Source organism: Martes martes (assembly GCF_963455335.1).
Source record: "Martes martes genome assembly, chromosome: 1".
Taxonomy (NCBI): Eukaryota; Metazoa; Chordata; class Mammalia; order Carnivora; family Mustelidae; genus Martes; species Martes martes.
Window position 1 is genome coordinate 46,190,770 of NC_137888.1, and position 10,944 is coordinate 46,201,713.

At 42.8% G+C, this 10,944-nt stretch overlaps 1 long non-coding RNA gene across 1 annotated transcript; it reads left to right on the top strand.

Annotated features, from left to right (window-relative positions):
* Positions 1–471: 471 nt before the first annotated feature.
* On the top strand, positions 472–10,744 carry LOC308354111. Its single transcript, XR_013967845.1, has 3 exons — positions 472–628; positions 7,094–7,178; positions 10,138–10,744. It is a non-coding gene; the product is annotated as an uncharacterized lncRNA (long non-coding RNA).
* The last annotated feature ends 200 nt before the right edge of the window (positions 10,745–10,944 follow it).

Below are 10,944 nucleotides of genomic sequence, written 5' to 3' on the forward strand. Positions count from 1 at the left end.
TGCAAATAAACCGACCCTGGGAAACAATTTCCTAAAAGTGATTCTTCTGGTGCCCATCCCAAAGTGAGAAGTTTCGTTTGGTCGGGTGTTGGGTAGTTAGTGTAGGATGAGATGAACAATGTTATAGTTAAGGGGGGCCGGGAGTGTGGACCCCACTGCCTTCCTCTGTCCTTGGGCTCGTCAGACCAGGTGGCAAGGCTGAACTCCTTGGTTGCTGGCAGCACTTTGCAGGCTGAGTGGACTGTAGAAGGGGTTTGGGTCAGCCCATTATTTCCCAGTCCTGACCTCCCTCTGCCCAACTCTGCCCAACTAACTCCCTCATTGGTGGGGGGGGGGGGGTCCTTTTTTTTTTTCCCTGTTGACTGCGCCAAGGGCGAGGCTCAAATCTTAGGGTGGGAAAGACTTTAAACAATTTGCATTTGAAAAGAGGAAGTAGAAAAAAAAGAAAAGAAAAACACTGAGAGGCCCAGCAGCTGTTTCCTACAAAGCTTTGACAACTTCGCAGCTGTTCGCCGTCCTTTTGCCCCAGTGGAAACCAGCTTGCACTCTTGCCCCAACTGCTGCTCTTCTGGTCTCCCTTGCCTCTCCTGACAGCTGTAAACTCACCACTTGTCCTTTCTCTTACAAGGTAAGATTCTGGGATTATGCTATGTGAGCTCTGGGACCACTCGGTCCCTTCTCCACTCAGGTACAAGCAAAGGTGTACTTTTCTTACAAAAGCCAAAATAGATGAGGTCGTACAAATACCTCATTTCATCCTCGTAGTTGCCCAGTGAGGAACACTGTATTATTATCCTCACGTCACAGGTGAAGAGAGTGAAACATATGCCGCGTGTCCAAGTCATCTGGCTGACCCCCAGCCCTGATTCCAGGTGTGTGCCTGTTAAAAACAGATTTCCAGGCAGCCAACTCAGAGATCCTGACTGGGCAAATGTGGAATGGAGTCCCAGTCTGTTTCCGAGAGATGGCTCTCTGGTGAAGGCAGGATTTAAACCTTCGTGTGCTTCTCTACATCTTTATGTATCCTGCTTGGTGTAGCCCTTGCACATTTCTCAGCTCTGATTAATCGTTCCTTCCTCTGGGTTCTCAGAGCACTCTGTTCTCATTGCTAGTGCAGCAGGAAACAAACACATTGTGTTAAAATTAGCTGATGTTGTGTCTGTCTCCCTGACTAGTTACTTGATTTCCAGAATCCTGTTTCTCTTTTGCTTCCTCTTCTTGGATTGCTTCTTCCATTGATCTTTCCATAGCTTGGTTCTCCTTACTCAGAAGCACAGGTGGGCATCCACTTAAAAGTTATCTCCTTGGAGAAACATTTTCTGATGACCTTAAGAATCAATTAAGAAGACCATAACTCATTCACTGTCACATTACCCAATTTCATCATCTAGCATGAAGCATAGAGCTTCCCGAAGCAGGTGCTCAGTGAGAACCTGATTATCCAAAGGCAGATTAAGCACATTTTTAGGGCACTGGTAAAAGAGGTTGCAAACATTTTTTTTTTTAAAGATGTGGACATATAGTTATATTTTTAGACTCTAGAAATCATGTGAAAATAAAATTAGAATCTTGCTGGCCTCCATTCCACTTACATTATGTCCTAGTATTATTTTTATATAGAATTATATATATGTATATACATATAAAGATTTTATTTATTTTAGAGAGGGAAGGGGAGAGTGCAAGTGGGGGGAGGAGCAGAGAGAGAGAGAGAGAGAGAGAGAGAGAGAGAGAGAGAGAATCTCAAGCAGAAGCTGCCCTGAGCACAGAGCCAGCGGCAGGGCTCAGTCTCACAACCCTGAGATCATGACCTAAGCTGAACTCAAACACTTGGTTGCTTAGTCGACTGAACCACCCATGTGCCCCATATAGAACTATATGTTGAGAAGGGACTTCATAACATTTGGGAGCCTGGAGTCTCTCAAGCTTTTAATCTAGCACTAGTATATGTCTGTTAACATCTTTGTGTTCTAAAAACATTTTGAAAATAAATTGGGCAGGTGGTATTACCTAGTCCTATCTTGAAGTGGTTTAAAAACAAACAAAAACAGCACAAATAAAGAGGAGATAGCATCAGATTTCACAGGTTAAGGGCTGAGTCCTACAAGACTGCCCCCCCCATCCCCACTTTACATGCCAATCCCAAATCCAGTTTTGTCACCTGTGCTGACCTACCCGCTACAGACTGAAGGGTCCAAAGACCCCCCCTTTGACTTAATGAATTAGCTAGAGCAACTCACAGAACTCAGAGGAACATTTTACTTACCAGATTGGCAGCTTATTATAAAAGGATATAGTTCAGGAGCAGACAGATGGAAGAGATGCATAGGGCAACATATGGGGAAAGGAAGGGAGCCTCTAAATCCAAGAGCACCCCTCTCCTCAAATCTCTACCGTGTTCACCAACCCAGAAGCTCTCTCCCACCCTCATCCTTTACAGATTTGTGGAGGCTTCCTCACATAGACAGGATTGACTCAATCATTGGTCATTAGTGACTGGACTCAATGTCCAGCCCCTCTCCCCTCCTCAGAGGTCCCAGTGTAGGTCTGAAAATTCCAACCCTCTAATCACACAGTTGGTTCCCTTGGCAACTGGCCCCCTCCTTAGGTTCAGTCCTCAAGTTATCTCATTAATATAACAAAAGACACCTTTGTCCCTCTCAACACTTGGGAAATTCCAAGGATTTTCAGGAGCTCTGTTCCAGAAATGGGGCTCAGCCCTGATACAAGTATTCTCACTTTTCAAAAGTTTGAGTTATGGAGTTGTGTACCTCCATACCTGTTTTCGCTAACTGAACACAATATAAAGAGGATTTTCACTTAGTGGCAAGAGGGTTCGGTGTTCGTTGTGCATGGAGCCCTTACAGAGGCAGCACAAACAAAGCAGTGAGAGGGGCGCCCACTCTGAGCATCTCAGCCTCAGGCTGTCATAGCTTCGAACTTGTGTCTGTTAGCATCTGTGCTTTATGTCTATTTATTTTGTGTACCTGCTAGCAAGATGTGTCCTAAGGTATTGGAAAAGTCTAAGAGAGGTTATTTTGGGAGTTTGGGAATGGTCAAAAAATATTTTCACATAAATTTCAGTTTACAAAAGCTTTCACAGGAGTGCTGTACTTTCAGAGAGTGGGGGAAACCTGTGTCTCTTATTATAATTTACAATATTATACCGGTCAAGGGGGCCCAAATGCCAGAGCATCGACAAATAGTAGAAAATAAGAAAACATGGGTTATGCGTTTTTTTTTTTTAAAGATTTTATTTATTTTTCAGAGAGAGCGAGCACAAGCAGGGGGAGGAATAGGCAGAGGGAGAAGCAGGCTCCTTGCTGAGCAAGAAGCCCACCTGGGCTTGATCCCAGGACGGTGGGATCAGGACATGAGCCAAAGGCAGAAGCTTAACTGACTGAGCCACCCAGGCATCCCTGGGCTATGTACTGTAGACCTGTAAACACCATAAAAGTGATTGAAACACAGCAGCAGACTTGTGGAAACCATCGCCTTCTAACTAGAAAAGGGTCTGCGAGAAGTGGAAACACTTGGTCTTTTCAGACGTTGTAATTAAAGGTTGCCTGGACTGACATCGTTCCCTAGACTCGGACATGACAGACCAGATTTTCTTGCTCTGTCCAGTTTGTAAAGAAAGGATTCTTACACATGTGTTGTCCTTTATCAATAGTCTCAACAAACTTTGGCAAAGATGTGCCTCAGAACGAAACAACCTTTTTCTCCCACCTGTAAATGCCGACAGGGGTCCTGTAAAATCTATAAAGAGGAGCAGCGTGAGAAAAGCATGTCACTGTTATCTCCGAGGAGCTGTCCCTTTCCAGAACCTAAACTGGGCCAGAAAACTGTTTCAACTCATTCTGATTCAAAATGAGGATCACATGGAGGGGGTAGAAGAGGAAATGAAGTGAGAAGCCTGAGAAGATTCGAAGGGGATTGGGGGTAAATGGTCCAAAAAGAACATTGAGCAGAAATCAGGGACAGTTCTCTCTTCCACATAAGGGAAGAACAGTTCTTAAATAATCTTTTCCGGCAGCCTCCATAATTTGTTGTTGCTGTGAACATAGTTCCCTATCTCTTGGTTTAATTTTTGCAATAACAGAAGAATCTGTTTATGAATATATAGTGAGTTCAGTGCAGTGCTGACACATTTTGATATCATAAAATTGTAGATATTTTAGAAATTAGGAAATTAGAAATTTTTGCCAAGGCAGAAATTAATTCTGGGAGAGATTTAGTTAATGCAGGCAACCTATTCCATTTCTAGACACCCTGTAGTGTTAACTATAATTGGCTGGAAGGTACATATAGCACTTCAATGATATGACTTGATCCAGGAGATAAAATTGAGGATAAACAGATAATAGAAATGAACGCAAAATGTGTCTAACAGAATCTCCTACCAGAAAATCAGGTCAGTAATCTGCACTCAAAATTCATTCTCAAAGTCAGCATTTTGATTAGACCAACAGAGAGTCTGTGGTTATTTTCCGCGGACAGCCTGCATTGTCAAGGGGTCTGTGCTGCTAGCTTTATTTTTTTTTAAATTTTATTATTTGACACAGAGAGAGGGATCACAAGTAGGCAGAGAGGCAGGCAGAGAGAGAGGGAGAAGCAAGCTCCCCACTGAGCAGGCAGCCCGATATGGGGCTTGATCCCAGGACCCTGAGATCATGACCTGAGCTGAAGGCAGAGGCTTAACCCACTGAGCCACCCAGGTGCCCCTGTGCTGCTAGTTTTATAAGCAGGATGCTTCCTGGGCTGAAGAAGGAAAAATGGGTGCTTATTCTAACACTGAGTATATTTGACTGTATTACATATTAGTATAATAAATGACAAACTACATGATGATTCCAGGATCAGATAATTTAGTAGTTCTTCCAGCCCATCAAGGATCCAGACCCTTTCTGTCTTCTCCCTCTGCCTTCCTCATATGTTAGCTTTGTCCTCACATGTGTCTGTCCTCTCCCACTTCAAGATGGAGGCCGCATCTCCAGGCATCACATCTTCATACAAAGATGTCTCACAGTTGGAACAGAGAATGAGGGCACTCGCTTTCCTCTTGTATCTTTTGAAGAGATGAAGCCTTTACCAAAGGCCTTCCTCTCCTCTCACTGGCAAGAATTGGGTTGCAAATTCCCATTCCTGACCTAAATCACAACAAAGGCAGTGGTTAACCAGGCTTGGCTCTGACCAATCCTGGTCTACACCCCTAGGGCTGAGGAGACGCCCAGCCTCCCTTAAAGTTTATGGCCCACTGATTCCTGAAAATACTTGAGTTTCTATTGACAAGGGTATAGAAGAAAATGGATGTACTACAGACCACCCCATAAAGAAGACAGTATAGGGGCGCCTGGGTGGTGTAGGCAGTTAAGCGTCCGACTCTTGATCTCAGCTTAGGTCATGATCTCAGTGCCATGAGATTGAGCCCAGGGCTGGGCTCCATGCTCAGTGGACAGTCTGCTTAAAATGCTCTGTCCCTCTCTCCCTCTGCCCCTCCCCCTGCTCGCTCTCTCTCTCAAATAAATAAATAAAAATATTAAAAAAAAAAAAAGAGTGTATTTTGACAGCCAGTGGTGCACAGAGAAAAGATATCACCTTCAGGGGGAAAAAAGGAACTTCTTATTTTTCACAAGTTTTTTTCAAGTATGGAGATGAATGTTTTTGCCATTTCCACTTGGGCTTGGATACTTTCTTCTGGATAGAAGTAAAGTAAGTCTAACTTCTTTTGCTGTGCAGACTGCCCAAGCATAATATCAAAATACAGTTCTCATGGGACTCCAGCTCAAACCCCCAGGCTCCTCAGCCGTCCCTCGTGGTTTCAATCCTTCACTCTGTCTTCTCACTGCATGTCCCTCATTTCTCCCCAGCTAACTACAAGAAACTGAACTTTTAAGACCCGGCTCTGGAAAACCTTTCCAAGTTCTCTGTGACCATTATATACTCCATGCACTCTAGTCACTGTCCTCTCGGTCTCCTCCTCAACATCAATATTTATGGAACTTGACACGTGGGCCAGTATGCCCGAGGCCTTATCCAGAATCTCACTGAATCTTCGTAAGAGTCCCATGGGACAGTTCTAATTCTGCCTCAATTTCAGAAGGGACAAAATTGAGGCATGGAGAAATTAACTAACTTGCTTAGATCACACAGTGTCCAAATGGTGAGGCCAGGATTCAAAATCAGCTGATGAGTTCAGGGTCCTGGCTCATAAGCACCATGCTCCACAGCCTCCTACGGTCTCATCTATATCCGCAGACTGCTCCTTGCCCCGTGCCTGGCACATCGTGAACACAGATATTTGCTGAGTGAATGAATGATCCGTAGTCATCATCTTCTACATAACGCCATTTATTTATTTCTTCCTGAGACTGTAACGCCCCATATTGAAAACACTACTGCAAGTGTTTTTTGACCAGAAAAAATAAATGACGTATGTGCGAAGTCAAATAATCCCCCCCCAGAAAAGATGTATATATACGAAAGCCCTGAAATTATGAATATGCCACATTGAATAGCAAGAGAAACTTTACAGACATGATTAAATTAAGGATTTTGAGATGGGGAGACTATCCAGGCAGACCCAAGGTCCCAAGTTCCCTAAAAGAGGAAGACATGGGGGGTCAGAGGCAGAAAGGGCATGTGTTGAGAGAAAAGCAGGCATTGCAGTTGGAGAAATCTGAAGATGCTACCCTGTAGGCCTTGAAAATGGGGGAAGGGACATCCATAAGCCAGGGAACACAGGTGGCCTCCAGAATCTGGAAAAGGCAAGGAAACGGACCTCCCCTCCAGCCTCCAGAAGGAACCCAGCCTTGCTGACAAGTTGGTTTCAGACTTCTGGCCTCCAGAACTGTAGGAAAATGAATTTGTATTTTGTCAAGCCAATAAAGTATACTTTACCGTAACAAACTTTAGCTATCGGGGGGCACGGGCAAAAAAATTGAGCACAGATACTTTTCTTGATGTGGTTATTTTGTTTCTACTGATAACTCAGCCTATCAGTGTAGTCCTTTTGATAGTGGGTACATTGGATTTTCAGACTGCAAGTAGATTAAAACATAGATTCTCTCCATTTTCATGTTCTTCTTTAAAGCATCCGGATGCCTGTCCTCTCATGTCACCAGCTCCTCTGGATTGTCACCACCCTCCTAGCGCCTGCTGCTGCTGCTCCATTAGAGGTTTGTCTCCTAAGAGGCTCATTCCCAGGAAATGACACAGTCCCCCTTCCTTAGGGCTGCCTTCTAATCACAAAGTCTAACATTAGCTACTTATTTGGACATAGTCAGATTTTTTTTTAAATTCCAAATTTCTAAAACCTCTACGGGAGAGGAAAAGTAGAGTTATTTCCAATCAAATCATAAAGTATCCCAACTTCAGAGTATTTTAAATCTGGAAAATGAGTGATAGAAGGAAGTTTCTAACTTCAAGATAATCATTGCATTTAGGATATGAAATATTTATTATTTTACTTAGTTTTGCCTACCAAACTTAAATTTGCATTTTATAAATCACATATGCCATGTTCTTCCTCCAGTGAAACAGAGCTATCATCTGCCTCATGGTCCTTTAATAATGAGTTTTAGTTGGGAAGTTGGTATATTTAATTCCCTAAATCATGCTTCTTAAAGGGCGTGGTCCCTGGATTGGCAGCATCAGTGACTTCTGGGAGCCTGTTAGAAATCAAAGTTCTTGAGCCACATGCTAGTTCTACAGAATCAGAAACCCTGGGACGGTGCCCAGTAATGTGCATTAGGGCTTGGAGCTATATCAGGGTAATCAGGGTCATAGTGTCAGACATCTAAAGACCTTTTCAGAAAAGTCACTCACATCTCAGTGGCTAAGAATCCTTGGGTAGAAATATTCTTCTGGCAAATTCTGAGTATATGTTTACTCCATTTTAAGCTAAGGTAACCCTTAGAAAGGAAAATCCCTAAGGAAAAAAAAAATAAGCAAGGAAGATTATTTTCTGCGTAGAGGAAATCACAAATGTCACCTTTCAAGATGGTCCCATTAGTCGTCTCTAGTTTCCACCGCTAACAGTTACAATACCATAAGAAATAGTATCTGTTCACAAGTCTGCTAGTCTGCAAGCATCATTACGGCAGGCAATCTGTCAGTTCCCCACTGTTTTCTTTGAACCTCACCAATGCAGGACACAAACATAATCTCAGTAAGCATCTGTAGTCTGAATGCCTGTCTCCCTCGTATCACTTCTCAAGGCCAGAACTCCAATATCTAGAATTCTGCCTGTCGGAACCCTCTAAGGCTACTGTGTTGGGCATTTGGTGGGTGTCTCAATAAACTCTAAATGAATGAGTCAATGTTAAAGTACGATGTACTGATCAAATTCCAGTTCCACTACCAACATGATCATAACGTTTTGCTGGAAATAAGTAGACATGGGTCCGTGCTAAAGGAATTTCTGTTGCACTATGATTTTGCAAAATATTTGACATAAGAGCATTTAGATTGTGCAAGCTATTTCTGTAGAGATGAAGTAAAGCCAGCTAGCAAAAAAATGCAAAGTTATTTCAAATTAATCTGAATTTTGATCAGGATCCATTTTATTACGTCTAACCAAAACACAGTTTATAATGATGACAAATCACATTAATTACTTACATAATAAAATATTTTTTTAAAGATTTTACTTATTTATTTGACAGAGATCACAGGTAGGCAGAGAGACAGGCAGAGAGAGAGGAAGGGAAGCAGGCTCCCGGCTGAGCAGAGAGCCCGATGCAGGGCTTGATCCCAGGACCCCAGGATCACGACCTGAGCCGAAGGCAGAGGCTTTAACCCACTGAGCCACCCAGGTGCCCCCTTACATAATAAAATATTAATTAAGGCTGATAACTATGCTTCCAAAAGCAATTTATAATTTTATAATAAATCTGTGATTTTATAATAAATCTGTCACCTGCAAGTTTGCCATGTAATTTTTTTCCAGGCATATTTCTCATGAACTAAGTGACATTCATGTCCAAGCTTTTATATTCATGGTTGATTTCATGAAAGGATCCCAGCCCTTGGTTTTCTAACTGGATACGCAGAGAATCAAACACGCAGCAATTTTGTTTCTTGTTGTAACTGGCTTTGGGAGATGGAGAAAAAGTAAATTAGAATACGGAAGGAAAGAGTCTTTCCCCCACAAAAACAAGCTCATTAAAATTTGTTTAACCATTAACCAAAGTTAAACACTTGTTGTCTTGAATATGCTAGTAGGTATTGTGTGTGGCTTCAGGTGGGGTTGTAATTCTTCTCACTTGTCTAGGAATCCTTTGTTCTCTAAATTCAGACTAGTATCTCCCAAAAGAACACAGTTTGGGAAAGGCCACTAAATTCCAAAAGCAAGTATTTAATCCATCGTGACACAGTATTTGTAAATAGAGGAACTGGGAAGGCCCACGGAACACTGCATCAGACTCTGTACTTGTTAGGCCACTCCTGGATGGGTCTTTATTTTTAAGGACAGAAGAGCATAGTTTCAACTAAGGAAAAATAGAAATGTTAATGTAATGGAAAAGTTTAGTTTGAAAATTAAAAAAAAGACATAAATAGATCACTATTTAATCAACATCCAGAAACTTGGGAATTAAGTTACATCTGTTCTCTCTCTCTCTCTTTTTCCCCCTATTTATGTCAGAGTTAATTGAGAGATTTCTAAGTAAAAGCATTAGATCCCTTTCCCTCTGCCAAGGGAAGGTATGTGCCCGGCTCTGGACTCACTCAGACCTAGGTATGAATCTGGTTTTGTTTCTGTTTTCATTTTCTTCATACTGTCTCAGTATGAAGAACTTCCCGGGTTGAACTCCCGGGTTCGTTACAATGAAATGGGATAATGAACACAAAGCCCCTCCTTAGAGCTCCACAGATGTTACTGTTTCACCAGCCCTCTCACATCTGCCTAGGCCTTCACTCATTTGGGGGCTGCCACACTCTGCCTTGTGTTGTTAGAGAACCTTTAGTAAGAATTTGTCTTAAACCTCTTACATCCTCTCACAGACCCCCCCATGGAATCCCCTGAAACCTCTTACATCCTCCCCAACCCAAACCCTGCTGTAAATATCCCTCCTCCACCCCAAGAAGATAACCAAGCTTTGGGGTTCTGTTGGCTCAATGACTTTTCTGTTACAGGTTTAGAAATTAACAGATCTTAGAAGACATCTCAACTTGGGCTGTTTTTGTTTTTCAGAAGACTGACAGAGAGGGTGGAGTCCAATGTGTCTTTCATTCTAGTGGGGTAAAGGGTCAGGGAGGCAGGCTCCTTCTTGCCTCCCTGGGGAAGCAGAGAGGCAGTGAGAAAAAGAGGGAAGCATTTCAACTGAAATCAAGATGAAGAGCTCAACAAGAGACATCTGAAGATTCTTGCGGGACTAAGCTCCAGGAACACAAAAATGTTTGCCTGCTTTCCCCACTGGCAAACTATTCCTAGCACCTACAGCAGGTGCTAGGCAGATAACAAGCAAGTTATGTATTCAATGACTGAATGTGGACTGTGTTAAGGACATGAAGGATGAAGTTCAGGTAAGATGGAGAAAAAGGAGGAGATCAAGAGGGTGCCTGGGTGGCTTAGTCATTAGGCGGCTGCCTTAGGCTCAGGTTATGCTCTTGGGGTCCTGGGATCGAGCCCCACATCAGGCTTCCTGCTCTGTGGGGAGTCTGCTTCTCCCTCTCCGACTCCCCCTGCTTGTGCTCCCTCTCTCTGTGTGTCTCTCTCTGTCAAGTAAATAAATAAAATCTTAAAAAAAAAAAAAAGATCAAGGATAACTCTAAGGTTTTAAAAGTGGGAAGGCAGAGGAAAAGCATTATCAGTAATAAAAAAGAGTAAGTGAAAAGAAAAAGCTGGTCAGAGTGGAAGACTAAAAATGTGGCTTTGGATTTGTTGACCCTGCTTTTTGTGAAATACTCTGCATGCAGCAGGTGCTGACAAATACACAATGA